The sequence below is a fragment of the Erpetoichthys calabaricus genome, chromosome 2 (assembly GCF_900747795.2).
Source record: "Erpetoichthys calabaricus chromosome 2, fErpCal1.3, whole genome shotgun sequence".
In the NCBI taxonomy this organism is placed as follows: domain Eukaryota; kingdom Metazoa; phylum Chordata; class Cladistia; order Polypteriformes; family Polypteridae; genus Erpetoichthys; species Erpetoichthys calabaricus.
The window spans coordinates 127,233,653-127,256,701 of record NC_041395.2 but is presented as its reverse complement, the minus strand read 5'-3'; the positions used below and the strand labels follow the sequence as shown (position 1 = coordinate 127,256,701).

General features: G+C 37.3%; 1 long non-coding RNA gene across 1 annotated transcript; it reads right to left on the bottom strand.

The window, feature by feature from the left end:
• Positions 1 to 9: 9 nt before the first annotated feature.
• On the bottom strand, positions 10 to 11,412 carry LOC127526799 (uncharacterized). Its single transcript, XR_007934234.1, has 3 exons — positions 11,263 to 11,412; positions 3,506 to 3,668; positions 10 to 98 (listed from the first exon to the last, which is right to left on the bottom strand). It is a non-coding gene; the product is annotated as an uncharacterized LOC127526799 (long non-coding RNA).
• Positions 11,413 to 23,049: the final 11,637 nt, after the last annotated feature.

Sequence of the window (23,049 nt, the reverse complement as noted above, 5' to 3'; positions counted from 1 at the left end):
ATATATATATAAATAAAACTTTCAAAGTGAAACAAGGATACACTCCAAAACCTTACATTTTTTTATGGATTCAAAATCTTCAGCTTGTTAAACTTTCCCTGCAAGAAAAACATAACTATATTACATTCAACATTTAAATAGCTATGTATGCCTAATGTACACACAAAAACATTATTATAAATGAATATAATACATACCATGTATTCTGTGATAATTTTATTCTTTCCTTGCATCTACTGTATAATCATTAATCTGTTGTAGTAAAATGTTACAAGTAGAAGGTACAACTGATGAGACAGCCTACAGGGAGAAGGTCAGACTCCTGGCAGAATGGTGTCAGGACAACAACTTCACCCTCAACGTTAGCAAAACTAAGGAGATGATTGTGGATTTCCTTAAACAGGCAACAGAGCACAGCCCCATCTACACCGGAGGTGAGGCTGTGGAGCAGGTCAGCAGCTTTAGGTTCCTCTGAGTCACCCTCACTGATGACCTTAAATGGTCAAGTCACACTGCAACACTAGTCAAGAAAGCCCAACAATGCCTCTACTTCCTCAGAAGACTGAGTAAGGCCTGGATGTCCCCCACAACCCTGTGCAGATTCTACAGGTGTACTGTGGAATCCATCCTGACAGGATGCATCACATCCTAGTACAGCAACTGCTCAGTTCAGGACTGCAGAGCTCTGCAGCGTGTGGTGAATACAGAACAGCAGATCACAGGCACACAGCTCCCTGCGATCCATGATATCCACACTACACACTGTCTCAGGAAAGTGAACCATATCAAGCAGGATGCCAGGCACCCTGTACTGTCACTTTTTACCCTCTTCCCATCTGGAAAGTGACTAAAGTCCATTCGGATGCGCACCTCCAGGTTCAGGAACAGTTTCTGTCTAACTGCAATCAGACTCATGAACAATTAGTAACCTTGTGTCACCTCCACTGCTACCTGCACATATACTTCTGCCATTGTCTTTATTTATTCCTAGGATTCTGGTTTTATTTATTTACTTATTTATATTCATTTATTTATTGTGTGTTTTTAGTCTATGTTCACTGTCTGCGGGGGCACATGCAAGCAAGCATTTCATTGTACATGGTACTTGTATACATGACAATAAAGAATTGAATTGAATTGATTCAGATTTCTACGTTGGGAACATTAACAGGATAAATATCTTGCTAAGAATTTTCCTGTACATAAGGACTGCAGCTAAAATTCATAAAACCATATATCACTTGTTTACAATAGCCATGAATTAACAAATCTAGATCTATTCTGCCAGAAAGAGTTGACTGATTTTTTTTTTAATAAGGGACCAGAAGAAGAGATTTGAGTCAAAAGATAAGAAAAGATTCATAACTGGGATAAATATACAGTGTCATCAAGCCAAAAGTAAAAAAACTAAATTATTGTCAAAAATACATAGAGCAGATGTTGTTTTACCAGGAAAACTAACTCATTTGCAACACAGTGACAACCACTACACAAAATGTCATTGCCCTCCACAAACAAAGTCATAACAAAAACAACACAAAAGTACTGTAATTCAACTATGCTCAATTTTATTTAAAAGAAAAAAGGAAGATTTTAAATCCTCATGCCCTAAAATCTAATATAAGAATCAAACAGTTTATTGAAAAACAATACAAAATCAACAAAAAAATAACATTTGTAACCAAAACATAAGATCTAAGAGGATTTTAAAACTGCCACACACATAGGTTTGCTAAAGATAATTTATTGAAGGTTCACGCTAACATATTTCAGGTTGGCAATATGGCACTGGATACTGACATAAAATGCAAGTACAAGCTCAGACAAACATTTAAAGCTATTGTAAGGTAAAATTGGTTCAAGGTACAAAATTTAATACAGTAGCATGTAAAATGTGTAAGGGCTTACAAATGCTTACAGATTATGAATTATAATTGTAACCTATCTTATCCATGTTATTCTCCTCCTAGATGAACTTAAAGTTTTCTATGGCCACTTTGATCACCATATTAAAATCCCTCCTGTGCATGTCCCTATAGCACTGCATGATTCAGTCATCTCCATGTCCAGGCATAACATAAAAAGAATTTTTAACTGAGCCAATGTCTGTACATTAGCAAGTACTAATAGGCTGTCAGGGCATGTTTTAAATACCCTTAGCCACCAATAACCTGATGTATTTTACTGACATTTGTAATTCCTCACTGAAAGAGCCAAAGGTTCCCATCTACTTCAAAAAAAACAACAAATTTCCTTTGTCAAGAAAAATAAAAGTGGACATAAGTGGACTGTCTCATTGACTACAGGCTAGTGGCACTAACTCACAATGTGATAAAATGCTTTATGATACTGGTGGTCTTGTTCTTGACAGCATGGACCACTTTCAATGTACATATATCCTACAGAGGATGTCATATCCCTTGCACCTCATACCATTTTGCTATACCTGGATCATAACAACTGCTATGCAAGAATGCTGCTAATAGATTACCACTCAGGATTTATGCTATACCATTAAAGCTGATCACCAGTCTCCTGGCCTTGGGACATACTGCTACCTACTGGAACTTGATATTGGAGTTCATACCTGGCACAGCTCAGAATGTGCAGACTGACAGCATCACTTACTCCACAGTGACAAAAATCCTATTTTTCCTATGTGGGTCAGCGGATTTAAATTTCTTGGAGTCACCATTTCTGTATTATGCACAACTCATCTCAGCTGTTGTCAAGAAAGAAGAATTGCCAATGCCTTGACTTCCTTAGACATTTAATAAATGCTTGGATGTGTTTATTTAAGATCATCTTCTATAGGTGTACAGTGTAATTCATTCTTCAACAACATGTTACAATTAAAGTTTAAGTGTTAATGAGTAAGGAACATCTGTACTGCAGAATAGAAAACCACAAAAGTTTGAGAGGCAATTACCTATAGTTGTTAGACTTTGTAAGAAACAATGACACAACAAAAAGAATGTAAGCAAGCCATTAATTTTTGTAAATTACAACAAAGCATTTAAATTAAGGGTTGAGTATTCCTGTTTTCTAAACCTGAATGGATTACAAGATTGTGAGGAGCCAAAATCTATCTTCGCAACACAAGACATGAGGTGGGATGCAAACCTAAATAAGATGTTAGACCATCATAGGACAAAAACCCAATAACACAATCGCAATCATAGACATCTGGACAATTAACCTAACGTATTACTTTGGGAGGAAATCTCAGAACAAGAAAACTCACATGAATATAGGGAAAACATACAAACATTTTACAGACTGTGGCCAAGCAGACCATTTAAACAGCACCCTACAGATGTAAGGCAGCAGTTCTAATTCAAGCACTCTGAACCAATAGTAAAAAGCACTTAAAAACTACATTGAGCCTAATTGAATCAAAGCCCCATCATAACATCTTTTTCCAAAACTGAAAAGAGAATTAGACTGGAAAAAACTCAGCTGGAGCAAATCCAGCAGTCACTGAACAGGTTTAGAGTACACTGACCTGCTTTATCACATGAGCTGTTGCCTTTCTAATAGGCATCTGCTTTGAAAAGGTAAGAGGCGTGGATTTCAGCATTCTTCACAAAGGTTTTACCATTGAGGATGTAGATGATGAGCTCAGAATGTAGTAGCCGCTATGACCTTCTGCATCGTTGTTGTTATACCTGTCACTGCATATCCAAAAAAGAATGTAAGATACAGTATTATGTCAGGAAAAGGCATTCAGCCATTTATTGCAAAAATAAATACTTTTGCTGTTAAACAGAGACTGAGAAGCAGTGTATAGCCCTCTACTCTTCCCACTTATGCAATTCCCATCTGTACTCCAGATTGTGACTCTAGAGCTGTAACTTGGATGCACTCTGTCACTTACCAAAAGAAACTGGCAGTGCTGTGCTTATTCATGTGAAACACAAAGTGGCATTAATCACATTAAGCTGGCAAGCAAGTGACTTTATTTTCACAACAGCTCTAATTTCCAGTTCACTGAACAACTATTTCAATTAAATTGATGCCTGATATTGAATAACAATGCAGTTCATCTGGACTGTAGTTTTCTTTTCATGTTTTTCAGAAACTCTTGTCTTTAAATACACAACGTAAAAGAAATTGACTTCTGATTAATGAACAACTGTTAATTATAAAACATTTTCTACATGACTTCTTCCAAACATGTTTCCAAACTTTCAGGTTCAACCCTGCATGTTCATTTAATTAGTAACAAATTAAACCAGTCTTCTGCACCGTAAACCATTAAAACAAAAGTCTCAGTAGAAACAACAGAAAGACTTTAAATTGGTCATGTTATTTCTTAATATACTAAGAGAGAGGATTTTTTGAAAAAAGAATAGAGGGGTCATGAGAAATGGAGTTTTCTTCTATAACATAACTTGTGAAGCTGTGCAGAACATTATACTAATATAAATCATGTAAATCATTACTGTACATGCACTTCATTATTGGAACTTTTGGTATATGTAGTAAGTTGAGTTAATTATGACTACTATGTTGAAAGCATATTTGAAAATTCATTTAGTAGGAACCGCTATGGATATGGTAATTTTGGATTAGAGATATTTTCTCATAATTGCCCAAACTACATTAAACCACCTGCAATTACAATTTAATGGAAAATTCACCTAAGCAGTAATTTATCCAACATACGCAACAATAAAGAAATATTCAAATTTTATAGTGAAATACAAACAGATAAAATAAGATAAAATAAATAAATGCAGAGAATTACAATTTGATGCTTTCCAATGGGTAACCCCATATGCCCAAAGTGGTACGCGTAAGGTTAACTGGAATTTCTAATTGGTTACTTTTGAGCGTGAGTGTGGATATAGGTGTGAGTATTCAGTTGGTGCTCTGTCCAGGGATGGTATCTACTAGGGGTCAACTGCTTCTGATATAGGCTTTGGCCCCAACCAATTATTATTTGTTGTTATGATGTATATGCAAAACAGAATATTATTGTTCAAGTATTAAACAGAAAAAACTACACAGCTGTCCAGTAGCGCTGCATATTAAGAACTGTAGGGAGAGTAAATGTAGTTATCACAGATAATATCACTGCAGCTAACAATTAATTTATGCTAGAAGATTTTTTCAATATGCAATGAATATTTATTTTTTCAAAAAATGGTGCTTTTAAATTTTTATTTTCTTGATGGGGTTATTATAATTTAATGCCTCCTATTATTTTTATTAATTCTAGATTATCCACAATATTTAAAAGTACAGTAAATAATAAAACATGACTTGAAACAGTTGACTTGCCATAATTATAAAAACATGAAAAAAGTAATTCAATTTAACACATGTACAATATGCAAAATATTCAGCAGTAGTAGTCTAGCATTCTAGTTGTTAGATATACGTGGACCCTGAAATGTAATACCCAAAAACACGAATGAAGTGGTAAGGAAGATGAAACAAAATCTTTAAAAGGGTTCAGTGACGTGTGCACTTAGGTAAGCAAAGCAGACAGACACACCTCCCTTTATGTTTCCTTTGGAGGGGAAACAGAGGTCTTTTGTGAGCTTACACATTATCCATTGCAAGCCAGCTGAAGTTCAAGGACAAGAAAAAAAAATAATGTGGGAAAAAGTATAAGATATTAAATCTGAACATATTACACCACCACAGACTGAAATGTCAACAATAATAAAATTACTGAAAAACGTCCATAAAAAATGTGCTGCTGAAATCCCATCCAACTATTTTCTAAACCTGTTTTCTCTGCTATATTGTCACCAAAAACCAAAGTTTACAAACAGGTGCAAAGGAGGAAGAAGTAATTCCTGAATGGAATGCATGCACCTAGACTAGCTTACATATTGAAATAATGCAACATATTGTGCAGATCATCCTGAAAACATGTCCTTGAACTGTTGGGAAGAAAAACAGAATACAAAGAAAAATTCCAGTTCTCCTCAGACTGGGAGCACAATTAGACTCTATAAGGCTCCTCAATCACCAGTGAAATCAGGACTAAGAGCAGTGGGACATTAGTTTTACACTATGCACCAGGGTGTTACACACTAAAATTGAAGCAACTGGTGTTTTAATTATACTATGTCAATTTATACCCTTGGTTTGCTGCCTGAAATTTTAATTTTAAAAAATCAACATGTATATTTTACTAACACTATGCTGCTTAATTAAACATTAGGCAATGATTAATAGGCTTGTATACATTCATTTGTGTGTGAGTGTATGTGTGTTGGCATTAAAACCTACAGCACATATGCACACTATAAAAGAACTTAAAATTGTATGTATGTAGTAATTACAAATGAAAGTATTCATCTAAGCTAGGTCAATTGGTGTATTGAAAGACTCTTTTCTTATAAGTAGGAATAAAAAGGCTATATGAATCATGAAACTCCTTGTTGAGTTTCACACATACAAAGTTTGGTCTAAAGAAACAAGCTGGAATTTACCTAAATTAGGTCACTTATGGATTAAAAGAAAAATGCTTGTTTACAGATTCACATGGCCATATGAAAGGAGAAATTAATGATACCTTTACAACTGAAGGTGTATTCGAGGGAGCAAAAGAAGGATAGAAAGAAAACAGCATGGTTCGTTAGTCTAAATATTCTTTTGTAGTTATTGAAAAAATGCTAATATATTTTGTACAATATACAGTTAGGTCCATAAATATTTGGACAGAGACAATTTTTTTCTCATTTTGGTTCTATACATTACCACAATGAATTTTAAATGAAACAACTCAGATGCATTTGAAGTGCAGACTTTCAGCTTTAATTCAGTGGGGTGAACAAAACGATTGCATAAAAATGTGAGGCAACTAAAGCATCTTTTTTAACACAATCCCTTCATTTCAGGGGCTCAAAAGTAGTTAGACAATTGACTCAAAGGCTATTTCATGGGCAGGTGTGGGCAAGTCCGTCGTTATGTCATTATCAATTAAGCAGATAAAAGGCCTGGAGTTGATTTGAGGTGTGGTGCTTGCATGTGGAAGATTTTGCTGTGAACAGACAACATGCGGTCAAAGGAGCTCTCCATGCAGGTGAAAGAAGCCATCCTTAAGCTGCGAAAACAGAAAAAACCCATCCGAGAAATTGCTACAATATTACGAGTGGCAAAATCTACAGTTTGGTACATCCTGAGAAAGAAAGCAAGCAGCACTGGTGAACTCAGCAACGCAAAAAGACCTGGATGTCCACGGAAGACAACAGTGGTGGATGATCGCAGAATCAATTCCATGGTGAAGAGAAACCCCTTCACAACAGCCAACCAAGTGAACAACACTCTCCAGGGGGTAGGCGTATCGATATCCAAGTCTACCATAAAGAGAAGACTGCATGAAAGTAAATACAGAGGGTGCACTGCAAGGTGCAAGCCACTCATAAGCCTCAAGAATAGAAAGGCTAGATTGGACTTTGCTAAAGAACATCTAAAAAAGCCAGCACAGTTCTGGAAAAACATTCTTTGGACAGATGAAACCAAGATCAACCTCTACCAGAATGATGGCAAGAAAATAGTATGAAGAAGGCGTGGAACAGCTCATTATCCAAAGCATACCACATCATCTGTAAAATACAGTGGAGGCAGTGTGATGGCTTGGGCGTGCATGGCTGCCAGTGGCACTAGGACACTAATGTTTATTGATGATGTGACACAGGACAGAAGCAGCCGAATAAATTCTGAGGTGTTCAGAGACATACTGTCTGCTCAAATCCAGCTAAATGCAGTCAAATCGATTGGGCAGCGTTTCATGTTACAGATGGACAATGACCCAAAACATACAGCCAAAGCAACCCAGGAGTTTATTAAAGCAAAGAAGTGGAAAATTCTTGAATTGCCAAGTCAGTCACCTGATCTTAACCCAAATGAGCATGCATTTCACTTGTTGAAGACTAAACTTCGAACAGAAAGGCTCACAAACAAACAGCAACTGAAAGCTGCTGCAGTAAAGGCCTGGCAGAGCATTAAAAAGGAGGAAACCCAGCATCTGGTGATGTCCATGAGTTCAAGACTTCAGGCTGTCATTGCCAGCAAAGGGGTTTTTTTTTTTTTGTTCTTTATTTCGTCTTATACGATTTCTCGTATTAGAAATTTGTTAGTTTTCGCATACCCCTTGGGGTTAGAGCACAGGGTCAGCCATTGTACAGCACCCCTGGAGCAATTACAGGTTAAGGGTCTTGCTCAAGGGCCCAGCAGAGTAGGATCTCTTTTGGCAGTGACGGGGATTCGAACTGGCAACCTTCTGGATACCAGCGCAGATCCTTAGCCTCAGAGCCACCACTCCGCCCGTTTTCAACCAAGTATTAGAAATGAACATTTTATTTCAAGTTATTTAATTTGTCCAATTACTTTTGAGCCCCTGAAATGAAGGGACCATGTTAAAAAAATGTTTTAGTTGCCTCACATTTTTATGCAATCGTTTTGTTCACCCCACTGAATTAAAGCTGAAAGACTGCACTTCAACTGCATCTGAGTTGTTTCATTTAAAATTCATTGTGGTAACGTACAGAACCAAAATTAGAAAAAAGTTGTCTCTGTCCAAATATTTATGGACCTAACTGTATCTGAATCTAATATCCAAACAGAATTTCAGTGTGTTTAAAAATGGATGCAAGGACAGACTAAAACACTAATTAAAAAACTGATTTTTCAAGTTTTCTGGCAGCTGACTGCTCAAGGTCTCTTCTTCTACAGCAGGGTTGTCAAACTCAAATCCTGGTGGGCCATGATTTCAAGTTTTCATTCCATTCCATATCTTAATTTGTAACTAATTATTGTACTCCTGCTAATGGGTCACAGTTCTTTTTTAAATTTTCATTAACTGAGTTATTTTTCCCTGAGGCACCATTCAGATGCTTTGTGAACCACAACAAATCAATGTTTCTCAGACCTTCCCTTTTATCTTTTAAAATATTTCATTGGAACAGATATTTTATGATGAACACATAAGTGCAAATTTTATAAGTTTTGGGAATTAGACCACTAAGTCTTTTATTATCAATTTAAGAATGTAAAGATTAGGCTACATTACATAAAGTAGCGAATAGAATTTTCCTATGTTAATGTACCATATATTTTAAATGTTTTTTTTAAAGATTTGAGCAATCTCCTTAGAATATGTGCAGCACGGTGATGCAGTGACTTGTGTTGTTGCCTAAAAGCTCCCTGGTTGGATTCACTTACTCATTCGCCATCGGGGTGAAGTTTGAAGATTCTCCTCATTTACCTGTGAGTTATTTCTAGGTATTCTGGTAGCTACTTGCCTAAGTCTACCCAAAAACAGCCTGATGCCTCCTGTCCAGATGTTCTCCCTGCCTGACTCAGTGTGTCTCAGTACTACATAAACATGATTATTACAATTTCTACAAAGCACAACTAAGAGTGGTGGCTCTGAGGCTAGGAATCTGCACTGGCAATCGGAAGGTTGCCGGTTTGAATCCCGTAAATGCCAATATGGACTCTGCTCTGTTGGGCCCTTAAGCAAGGCCCTTAACCTGCAATTGCTAAGCACTTTGAGTAGTGAGAAAAGTGCTATATAAATGCAAAAAATTATTATTATTATTATTATTACAAGTATTACATTTAGTTAGATATAATACAAATTCCCTAACCACAAAACATTTTCTTACTGGCCTCAAAAACAAACTATAACTTGTAGCCAATAATTATCTCCAGAATTATTGCTGACTGCATACTTACTTTACAGTTCATTTTGCCATTTAAAAATTCCAAAGCCAAAGAAACATCAGCGTGAAAGCAAATGCAAAAAAGAGCTGTTTACATCAGATTACAAAACTAAAATACTTTACATCCAATATTTGTTTGATTTATTACCATTCAAACATTATCTGAATAACAAAAAATGCACACAACGGCAGAAGGCCCTAGCTCACTATTCATTCTTCCCAACATAACAGAATAAAATACACATTCCAGAGGACAGGCCAAACTGCAACTGCAGAGTCATTGGCATATTTGAAAAAAATGGTATTGTTTCTTGATTTAAACTCAGACGTCTTAGATTTTTCCATAGAGATTTTTAAAACACACATCATATTCAAATTACCTGTGAATAACTTCAACTACTGATGTGAAATTTCTTTTTAAAAATGACCAAGAAAATCTACCTGCCTGCAAGCATTTTTCTTCAGCTTCAGCAGTTATTAAATCATTATTACAGAATGATCACTACAACTGTAGCTCAGGTTTCCATGTCTCTGACAGTCATTGAGACTTCTCAATAAGTCTTTTGATGGGCTCAGCTACCCAAGCAGACTGATTTTTTTTTTTTTAATTCAGGCCTACTCTGAGAGGAAGGCTGTAACACTACATCATTGTGCTCACTGAGGCCATGAATAGAAATGAGCAAAACAATAGAAAGCCCGAGGAAGAAACTTTAAGTAAATGCTGTTGGTAGTTTAGTGTTAACTTTAACACCAGTGTTGCTTTTCTTTTACAAAGTATTTTTACTGGTCTGTAAGTTAAATCATGCTTTTTCCAAGAAAACTGTATCTTTTATGTACTACAATAAGCCAGCAACCTGTTCAGGGCTTTTTCTCAATGAGCCGATTATACTGCTATAATTATACCACTTAGTTAGGCATGTTATGTATTTCAAAGAAGATAGATAGATAGATAGATAGATAGATAGATAGATAGATAGATAGATAGATAGATAGATAGATAGCAGGTTTAAATTCATTGTTATATTTATATACAGTAGCTCAATAACACTCATACTTGCAGGTCACCTACCAACTGATGACAGCAGTGCAATACAAGCAACAGACAATGAATACAATTAATTCATTAAATGCAACATCAGGCTATGATAGATAGATAGATAGATAGATAGATAGATAGATAGATAGATAGATAGATAGATAGATAGAATGTTCTCTAAACGAACTTCTGCTTTATAAAAATTGTAAATGTATTAATTGCGAGTACATCAGTACTAGGAACTGGTATCTACAATTCGTTATTTTATGTACTTAAAAATCAACGCAAGGTCTGCCTTAATATCTTAAAACTCGGAACACATTGCCTTCATTATGCCTGGAAATTGTATTATTATAGTTGGAAGAACAGCACTCGACAGTGAACAAACCCTTTTAATGCCTAATAAGTTTCCTCGAAGAGGAATAAGCTGTTTGTGTAGGTATCCGGTAACACGATCAAATAGCTTTTTTGCTCAAACTACTATACGTTCTCCGTAAACATCTATGCATAGTACAAAACTACAGCGCATAGGCCTACCTTTTACATTGTTACCTGTTTCAGAAGTACGGAAACATGCAGTTTCAAAGCTTGTAAATTTCTGGAGGGGAATTTCACTTATTTTTAAAGGAAACTTTCCTGGAAAAATCTACCTCGCCGCCGATACAGCGTCCGCTTAAATGACATCTTCACAAGTGCGGGCATTCACTCTCATTCATGAAAGATGACGAATCTTGGTCCGATGGCGCCCCCTAATGGGTTTGTGCCTTAGGGTTCGTCTGTTTTAAAATTAAACGCCTGACCGCTTATACTGTAGGACTATTTACTTGTATTACCCGCATATAGTACTTTAAATAAAATCTTCATTGGCCACGTCTTTATAAAGACAAAAAAAAATTAAATAGAAACCCACAGAAAATTATTAATCTAAAATACCGCCATTTGATAACGTTTAAATCAGGTTGCCTTGTGACCAGGTTTATTTGTTCATTTATTTCACTATTACAAATACATAAGTATTGACTCTATGAAACTGAACTGATTTTTGCTTGATTAAATAAAAAGAGTTTTATTAATTTATTTTTTTCATCCAGCTTATTTGCTATTACACTTCAGAATTTGCTGTACAAGCACCAAAATCCCACACAAGATCCAAACCCTGTTCTTGTTCCTTTGTCTCTTCATCTTTTCCCACTTTTATGTGGGGTCTATGTGCCTGATAAATCTTCTTCTACTTTATCCATCCACACTCTTAAAAATAAAAGTGCCAGAGTGGTTCTTCAAAGCAATGCCATAGGGGAACTATTTTTGGTTCCCAAAAAACCCTTCCACATAAAGGTTCCAGAAAAAAATAGTTTTATTTAGATCTGCAAACAGGTATCATAAATAATCATGGATAGATGATAACAGATTTGTGAAATACCAGTGGGTCACGATTTTCAAAGGACTCTCACTGCATACAATAACATGAGCTAAGTCCAGGTTTTCTGAATCTGTTAGTTTTCTGCTGGGTAGATTACAAAACATTAAAATTTTCTTTTTTTTTCTACATATTAGGAAGTTGGCGGCACGGTGGCGCAGTGGGTAGCGCTGCTGCCTCGCAGGACGCGCTTTCCGGGTCCTTCCTGCGTGGAGTTTGCATGTTTTCCCCATGTCTGCATGGGTTTCCTCCAGGTACTCCGGTTTCCTCCCACAGTCCAAAGACATGCAGGTTAGGTGCATTGGTGATTCTAAATTGTCCCTAGTGTGTATTTGGTGTGTGGGTGTGTGTGTGTGTGCATGCTCTGCTGTGGGCTGGTGCCCTGCCCGGGGTTTGTTTCCTGCCTTGCGACCTGTGTTGGCTGGGATTGGCTCCAGCAGACCCCCGTGACCCTGTAGTTAGGATATAGCGGGTTGGATAATGGATGGATATTAGGAAATTTTAAAAACACAAGGAATCGATTTCATATGAAAAGAACTCTTTCTAGAATGAAATGGTTAATTGTCAAGCAATGGTTCTATTGGGAACTGCACCACCCAATAAAGAACAATGTGGTGTCATTAAAGAAATATTATTTTTAAGAGTGCACCACCACTTTGGCCTGCCTCTCCTTCTCCTCCGCTGTACTTCCATTCCCATTACTCTTTTGCCCACATAATTATTGTCTTTCTTTATCAGAGCTGTCCTCTCCTATATGCACATCACGCACTGTGCGTGGGGGCTGTTATCAAAGGAGCCATAAGGGGCACAGGAGCACAGACTTCAGCAGCTCCACAACTCAGGAGCTCCGCAGGACAGCCAGTTGGTTGGCTGCTTGGTTTACTTGACTTGAGTCCAATAACCCTTCCATAAACCTAATCTTAAAGCACAGTGTAGGTGGGCATATCATGTAATATCTCTGACATTTAATGAAAAGTACAGTGACAACCTCCTCAATGGAGCAGAGCTCTGGAGTCTGCAAGTATAATCTGCTGGTTATTGCTGTTTCATGAGTAAAGTCACTGGCTGTCTAAAAGTCCTCTAAAGCTAGTGTAGACTTATACTGCTCAATTGGAAGAATCCCAGACCACCTGTTATAAGTCAGTAGTTAACTGATGTTATATAATATTTGAAATTTGAAAATTTTTAATTCTCACATAAAGGATCTGTTTAAAACATTTTAAAAAATATGACAAGTTCTAATTAATCAAATCTCAGAATAAGCATTCATATTGGGGGGAAAGGACATTCTCCTTTCTTTGTTTATTTTTAAAGATTTTCCCATGTTGTAGTTTCTCCTCTAAGTCTCACATGTGGGGATTGAATTCTAGCTTGTTAGTTCTGACTTGATTGTATGGAATGTTGTTTTCTTCATGAAAAATCAATAAAATTAAATAAAAAAAGTAATTGGCAGTCACCTGTTGTGATAATTCTCAATTAATGTGCAGAGAGACGACTTCAAGTCAACCAATCAGGAGCACAGAAAAAAATTAATAAATAAAAAACAAAGCATAAAGAAGTGCACTTGCAGTGTGTTTAGAAATCTAAATTTGTTACATTAATTACCACTCCTCTGAAGTTAGCAGTTTACTGGAGTATCAGTGGAGTAGCAATAGCATTATTTGCAGTAGTTTTGATGTTGAATATTTTAACAGATATTATTGGATGTTACAGTAACCAGCTGTCACATGGCTGAAGAGTATTTATTACTGCCATATAAATCACAGGACCTATACATGTTGTTAAAGGCTGCTAATGCAAGACAACATATGAGGCGCTCTGAGTGAAGTTGTATTGAGAACATTTTGTAAATTTCACCAACGCACAGGCTCTCTTGCTCACCAATTAGTTATTGGGTGAATTGTGGAAAAGCAATCAACTTTGACATACAAAAAAAAAATTGACTTAATTTTATGGGTAGCTAACCTTACTGATTTAGTTAATGCTTTATTGCTATCTGCTGTCATTGGAAGGACAAAATTAAGCTTAAATTCATTCATAAGTGTGGGTGATATATATTTACATGTTCAGTTTTTAAATATCTAAATATTCAGATTCATTTTGACCCTGTATTGACTACATTAAATAAGTTTATTGAGCATTTTCAGTAGTGGTAGTAGTTGTTGTTGTATTTTATGCTATTACTAGCAAAATACCCGCGCTTCGCAGCGGCGAAGTACTGCTTTAAAATTTTAAATAATAAACTGAGGGAAAATGTACCAATAATTATTTAAGGATCTCTTTGTATACCACATTGTCAGTTCACCCCTCTGGTTGTAATATGACCAAGCTGTGTGCTGAGCTTACTCTTGAGCATGCAACGTATACTTGGCCATGTGAAAAGCAATCTTGCCTCAAATCAATGGCAACCTTTTGTAGGGTCTGTCCCAGAGACTTATTAATTGTCATTGCGAAGCAGAGCCTTACTGGAAATTGGAGGCGTTTGAATTGAAATGGGAGATCAGAGGGTATAACGGGGATGCGAGGAATAAAAACTCTCTCCCCTGAGCCACCGCCAGTAAAAAATAGTTGCCTCAATTAGGTTCTTTTGCAAGAATGTGACCTGAAGTCTTGTGCCATTACAAAGTTTCGGTGGCTGTAAGTTTCTCAGTAACATTATTGGTGCCCCAACCTTCAAAATTAGATTATGCTCAGGAGTGCCTGGAGGATTCAGAGTGTGGACCGAGCTGCAGGCTATGGACGTATATATGTACGTAAGTAGGATTCAGTTAGCGTTGGGAACCCGCGTACCAAATTTCTTGAAGATGGGCCCATTAAGTAACAAAGACCATTGGAAAGTTTAATATGGCGTCCGACAGTGGTGTCATACCACCGAAATAAGTACGTACATCGGTTTCGGTTAGCGCAGGGAAGCCGCCTACCAAATTTTGTGAAGATGGGGCCATAAATAAAAAAGTTTAACATGGCGGATGTTGTCGACTGTTATGACCGTTACGTGTAGAATTTCGAAATGAAACTGCTTAACTTTTGTAAGTAAGCTGTAAGGAATGAGCCTGCCAAATTTCAGCCTTCTACCTACACGGGTATTTGGAGAGTTAGTGATGAGTGAGTCAGTGAGGGTTTTGCCTTTTATTAGTATAGATGTATATGTATATATATATGTGTGTGTGTATGTGTATATATATATAATATATATATGTATATATATATATATATATATATATATATATATACAGTACTGTGCAAAAGTTTTAGGCAGGTGTGAAAAAATGCTGTAAACAAAGAATGCTTTCAAAAATGGAAGTGTTGATCATTTATATTCATCAATCAACAAAATGCAGTGAATGAACAAAAGAGAAATCTAAATCAAATCAATATTTGGTGTGACCACCCTTTGCCTTCAAAACAGCATCAATTTTTCTAGGTACACTTGCACACAGTTTTTGAAGGAACTCGGCTGGTAGGTTGTTCCAAACATCTTGGAGAACTAACCACAGTTCTTCTGTGGATGTAGGCTTCCTCACATCCTTCTGTCTCTTCATGTAATCCCAGACACACTCGATGATGTTGAGATCAGGGCTCTGTGGGGGCCATACCATCACTTCCAGGACTTCTTGTTCTTCTTTACTCTGAAGATAGTTCTTAATGACTTTGGCTGTATGTTTGGGGTCATTGTCCTGCTGCAGAATAAATTTGGGGCCAATCATATGCCTCCCTGATGGTATTGCATGATGGATAAGTATCTGCCTGTATTTCTCAGCATTGAGAACACCATTAATCCTGACCAAATCTCCAACTCCATTTGCAGAAATGCAGCCCCAAACGTTCAAGGAACCTCCATCATGCTTCACTGTTGCCTGCAGACACTCATTATTGTACCGCTCTCCAGCCCTTCGACAAACAAACTGACTTCTGCTACAGCCAAATATTTCAAATTTTGACTCATCAGTCCAGAGCACCTTCTGCCATTTTTCTGCACCCCAGTTCCTATGTTTTCGTGCATACTTGAGTCGCTTGGCCTTGTTTCCACGTCGGAGGTATTGGTTTTTGACTGCAACTCTTCCATGAAGACCACTTCTGGCCAGACTTCACCGGACAGTAGATGGGTGTACCTGGGTCCCACTGGTTTCTGCCAGTTCTGAGCTTATGGCACTGCTGGACATCTTCCGATTTCGAAGGGTAATAAGCTTGATGTGTCTTTCATCTGCTGCACTAAGGTTCCTTGGCTGACCACTGCGTCTACGATCCTCAACGTTGCCCGTTTCTTTGTTCTTCTTCAAAAGAGCTTGAACAGCACATCTTGAAACCCCAGTCTGCTTTGAAATCTTTGTCTGGGAGAGACCTTGCTGATGCAGTATAACTACCTTGTGTCTTGTTGCTGTGCTCAATCTTGCTATGACATGAAACTGTCTTCCACAACTTCACCTTGGTAGCAGAGTTTGGCTGTTTCTCACCCAGTTTTAATCCTCCTACACAGCTGTTTCTGTTTCAGTTAATGACTGTGCTTCAACCTACGTGTGACATTGATGATCATTAGCACCTGTTTGGTATAATTGGTTGATCAAACACCTGACTATAATCCTACAAAATCCCTGACTTTGTGCAAGTGTACCTATAAGAATTGATGCTGATTTGAAGGCAAAAGGTAGTAACACCAAATATTGATTTGATTTAGATTTTTCTTTTGTTCGCTCACTTTGCATTGTGTAAATTGATAACAATAAACAATCATTATTTATATTTCTGAAAGCATTCTTTGTTTATGGTATTTTTTCACACCTGCCTAAAACTTTTGCACAGTACTGTATGTATATGTATACTGTATATACAGTATATGTATATGTGTGTGTATATATATATATATATATGTATATATGTGTGTATGTGTGTATATATATGTATATATGTGTGTATGTGTATATATATATATATATATATATATGTATATGTGTGTGTATGTGTGTGTGTATATATATTGTGAAAGAATAAGACATACTCCGATAAAGGTTTGGGGCAGCCACCCGTATAATCTCAAAATCCTTGGCTGCAAAGTTGCAATGAAGAGTAATAGCACTGAAGCACTGTGCATACAAACAAGTCCAAAACCAGACTGAGGAATTAGGAAAGAGGGCAGGGTTTTAAAGGGGAAGACAGGAAGTGAGGTCATAAGGATCAGGGATGTGTTCGTTCTCCATTGGACCGAGCCCGGACGTGACGTCAGAGGGGCCGGAGCCAGTCAGGTCTCCTTCCATTGGCTCGGTCCCGGAAATGATGTCACGAGAGCCAGGTGGAATCTCCCGGGAACGATCTGCAGGCAAGAGAGAAAAAGAGTCAGTGCACTCTGCCACCTCCCGGTATGTCTCAGAACTGCCGTCCCTCAAGCCCTTTAGCTGCCTCCCATGCGCACGTGTGTGACAATATATATATAAATATCCATCCATCCATTTTCCAACCCGCTGAATCCGAACACAGGGTCACGGGGGTCTGCTGGAGCCAATCCCAGCCAACACAGGGCACAAGGCAGGAACCAATCCCAGGCAGGGTGCCAACCCACCGCAGGACACACACAAACACACACACACACGAAGCACACACTAGTGCCAATTTAGAATCGCCAAACCACCTAACCTGCATGTCTTTGGACTGTGGGAGGAAACCCACGCAGACACGGGGAGAACATGCAAACTCCACGCAGGAGGCAGCAGCGAGGCAGCAGCGCTACCCACTGCGCCACCGTGCCACCATATATAAATATATAATGTATATATATATGTGTGTATGTATATATGTGTGTGTGTATATATATATATATATATATATATATATATATATATATATATATATATATATATATAAATACATATATATATATAATATGGTTTTGGCAGCCAAGCACTTTTTTTCCAACCTAGAAGACCTCTCTTGAGATCCGTTTAATCGCCTCGTCGATTGCATGTCTTCCAAGGTAGTTTCAATACCCATTTCCCTGCACCGAGTCATCTCCCCTTTTATGAGTGACTGTGTTAGTGGCCGTACTTTGTACAGGTCTTTGAACGTACTGAATACTTGTAACTGGTGTCGCCCATCGGCTACTTTCAACAGGGAATGGAAGCAATTGTCGAGTAACAAAAATTATTTGTAAGTGATTTCGCATTGAAGAAATAATAAAAACTTGATCACTTGGGTCAATACCTAAAGAAATACACACAGCAAATGCAATTGAGAATACACCAGAATCTGTATGATTTAATTGTTGCTGTGCGTCTCCATAAACTATGGGAGGTTTCTAAGGAAACAAAGCATGAAGGAAACGAAGCTGCTCTTCAGTGAGGATGAATTTTTTATCAGCGTTTAAACTGTCATAGACATGAATTACAGCACCATCATAATAGGTACACACCCAGTGAGTCACTCGTTCAGTGGCTGCAGAAGGTAATATTTGAATATGTTTTGCATTTTGTGGAATGGGCATTATAGGAATGTCAGGAGTCCACATTAACAAAACCTCTTGAGGTTGGAAAATTGTATGTGCAGCTAAAATTTCGTTGAATTTGCTCATGTGATCTGTTGATAAATAATCATTATTTACCAACTCATTCATTGCAAAATCTGAGAGTGGTAAGATCACTCCTTCCAGAACACTAAACACAAACACTAAGTAGACACAAACACTAAAAAACGGCAACACCGCTGGGAAGAACACTAAATGAGATAAAGTAAAAGTCTACTAAACTTCTTTATTATAGCTGCTTTATTATAGCAGGTGAGGGGACGCTGGCACACGCTTGTTATTGCCGCTCCTCCCTGTTAACACTTTTCGTAAAATTCGCCTTAATTCTGCACTTTCTTACGCTTGTTTTATTTCGTTTATTGTACGTATAGTTCGTGGGTACAGCTGACTCGAATTGCATGGATTTGGCTTAATATTTACAGATTTTATGGACTCCACTTTACTGGGAACAGCTGAGTCTGTGGATCACGGGACGAGACCTACGAACATTTCTTTGTTCCTGGCGATCTAGCACCTCGGGATGATCCGTCTCCGTGATTATATTCGCTATGCTGATCTGCTCCCGTTTCATCTTACAGTACTCTACGACCAGGTACTGATCTGATGTTCATACTAACCTGGCTTATGGCTCCGGGGTGATCACGCCTGAAATTACCAAGCGTTACTGTTTATGGCTGTGTATTGGAACATCCAAATCCTGCTTCCTCCTCCTGCTGTGCTTTCTGCTGCTTGCTATCGCCACTCACCTATGCTACCACACCCGCCTGTCCTACCGCCTCCGTTGTGCTGTGCTGCTTCTACACTGCTATCAGCTAAGTATCACTCACTATTTTAGCGCTTTAAGTACTGAGAAAAGCGCTATATAAATGTAATGAATTATTATTATTTATTATTAAACACTAAAGTACAAAAACGAAGTAGAAAGTAACACTAAACCGCAACACCGCCGGGCACACCGGCACACCTAGTCTACTAAACACTAAGAAACACTAAGTAGAAACACTAAAGGAAAAAATACTATTTAGTAAGTAGAGCGTCTACTAAACTGTAAATCAGTAAAGGAGAAAGGACTTTAAACACTAAGGGAAAAGAACGGCAAGACCATGCCAGCTGCGAAGCTCAGCTCGGAGCGAAATGAAATGAATGAAATGAGGTGAATGAGAGGGGAGATGATCACGTGACTCCAACACCCGCCTAAACTCTCCATCCTGCCACAAATACACAAACACAGTCTCTCGGATCCCAACTCTCCTTTATATATATATATAGATTAATATTGTTAGACTAGTAGTATTTTATATATTATTATTAGTAGTAGTAATAAAATTATTGTTTTTGTTGCATCACATGTCATAAGTGAAACTGTTGGTTATATCAAGTTACAAAGAGTAACAACACTTTTGATACCCCGGACCATTATTATTATTAGGCTTTCGATTATAATGGAAATAAATCAATTGGTGTGTAACTGCCGTTAAATACTGTTAAAGTCTGTGTTCTTTGTATTGCAGAACTGTCCTAATTGCACATGCTGAGTGACGTTTTTCAATGCTTAAGCTCATCGAGACATACTTGAGGTCATCCATGGCACAATTCCAAACTTGCACAGAAGTCATTGTATGATGACCTAAAAGATGTCTTTGCCTCCAGAAAATGTAGACTTGTGCTCTTGTGTTACACAACAAAGAGACTCAAGAAACCCCTAAATATTCACTTTCAAGTTTTCATTATTTTTTTTTTTTAAGTATTTTTATTTGAAGTTAGTTTCGGTTACATTTCTGATGTGTGCTTCTTTGTTTTTTTAATTATTTATTTATATATTTATTGTTCAAATTAAAGCTGTTAAAAGAAATACTAATGTAATGGATTTTTGACTAGAGGGTGGCACTGCTCCTCATGCCATGTCTGTACCACTTCTACTTATTTTCCTGTACTGTCTTATATCTCTCTCCCACTTTTTATGTACCTCTGATTGTCTCATTGCTTATTCTGTCCTTTTGTGTAATTCCACACATCCATCTCAACATTCTTATTTTTGCCACATCTTTTTCTGTGATCCCTGCACTGTTGCATCACATGTCTCACCTTCATATATCATTTTTGGTTTTACCATTGTCTTAAAAACCTTACCTTTATTTATTGCCTTAACTCTTTTGATCACAAAGTACCCATACTCTTGTTCTATCCACACAGCACTCTGTGGGTTATCTATGCATCTAATTTTCCATGTCAAGCTACCACTGAGCCAAGATATTTAAATTAATCTATTGATCCTAGATATTTAAACTAATCCAGTCTTCAATAGCTCTCCCTGCAGGGTAACATCTGAATCATGATCATCATTAAACCCCAAGTATATTGTCTTCTTCCTATTTACCTTCAGTCCTCTAACTTTCAAAGCCCTTCTCCATTCTTCCAACTTATTTTCTACCTCCTTTTTTCTGGAGTTACACAACACAATGTCATCAGCAAAAAGCATACATGAATTTGATGGGGTTTTTTATCCCTTAAATCAACTCATTCATAACCAGATCAAAGACGTAAGGACTTAAAGAAGATCCTGGGTGCAGACCAACTCTGACTGGGATCTTGTCTGCTACCCCAAAACTGCTTTTAACATGAGTCCACACTCCCTCCTACATATCCTGGACAATTCTCACATACTTTTCTGTACCCATTCCTCTCTCAATTTAAAGACTGTATCAGTTGTTCCTCTCTCTAGTATAAAACAAAACTACACATCCACTATGGTGGTCTCTTCCCTAAGCCTTCTTTTTATAACCTTTCCCAAATTTTCATTGTGTGTGTCATCAGCTGTATCCCACTATAGTTTCCAGAATCCTGAATATTTCCCTTCTCCTTATAGATGGGTACAATCACCCTGTTTAGATCCACACCACAATCATGTACTGGAATAGTGAGTTCAGAAAATAGAGATAGAGTTTTATTCCTTATTGAATATCTCACAGGAAGTCAGTAAAGATATGACACAAGTGGTAAAATGCAATCACACCACATGGTCTGAGTCAGATTTTAATGAGTCTTCATTCTGCGGTGTTAATGTAAATACCGAGAGCTTTTGACTTATACTATTAAGTGGATAATTGTAGAGATTGCTTTTTGAATTTTAATGGAGGCCTACACTTTGAGATTCTTGAGATTGAAATATATGCACTGGGATACAAGCACTAATAAATTATAGGCGTTGGGGGGATAACTACTTACAACTGTATATGTGAGAAAAATTCTTTAGAAATCACATCTGAGCTTCCCTGAAAGTCAACAAAATGACTTAAGGAACTGGTTATATAGTCCTTCAAATTTGTTCTAGTTATGAATCTTACAGCCACATTTTGAGTCAATCGCTCACGTAATAAAAAATTTCAGCAACCTGACCAAAAAACATTGCTTGAGACAAATTTATGAACTTGCTTTTAAAGATGCTGCAAATTAAGAAACTGTCTTAATTGTGTATTATTTATTTGCTGAACAAAATTCACATTCAAATTCACACATAAATACAACTGTTGTTATTCTTGCAAAATACAGTGCAGATTTTGACATTACAGATCACAACACTCTTTTTCCAAGGCTTGAAAAGTATGTCCCCCTCAGGGATCAAAGTCTAAAGCCTTAACTACTACACCACAACTCTAAGGAGGTTATGCTCAAGCTTTATAACGCAGTGGTTAGACCTCACCTGGAGTATTGTGCGCAGTGTTGGTCTCGATGGCTATGAAAAGGATAGAGTCCAGAGAAGAGCAACTAGGCTTATTCGAGGGCTAGAGAGAATCAGTTCTGAGAAAATAATAAAAGAGCCAAGACTTTTCAGTTTAGGTAAAAGAGATTAAGAGGAGACATGACAAAGTTGTTTAAAATTATGAACGGAATTAGTACAGTGGATTGAGACTGTGATTTTTAAATGAGCTCATTAAGAACACAGGGGACACAGCTGGAAGCGTGCTAAGTGTAAATTTTGCAAAAAAACAATAGGACATTTTTCATCACATAGAGAACCATTGCCCCATGGAATAATTTACCAAGTAGTGTAATAGACAGTAGGATTTTAGGGTCTTTCAAAACTAGACTTCATGTTACTTTGGTAGAACTAAGAGGTTAGGACTGACAAGCTTTGTTAGGCCGAATGGCCTGTTCTTGTTTAAATTGTTCTAGTGTTCACAATGCCTCCAATACTTGGATGAAGCTTGCACTTGAAGTGAACAGATAAAATGTCCCATTACTTTTCAAATCTCTGAACTCCCAAAAAAGGCCTTTGCACAACAATCTGTTGTCTTCTGTATTTAAGCCAAATCTGTGTCACTTCATACACTGCGGCCTCTTTAGTTTGATCATCAGTCTCTCATATCATACACTTTCTTAAGGTTAAGGTTAATAG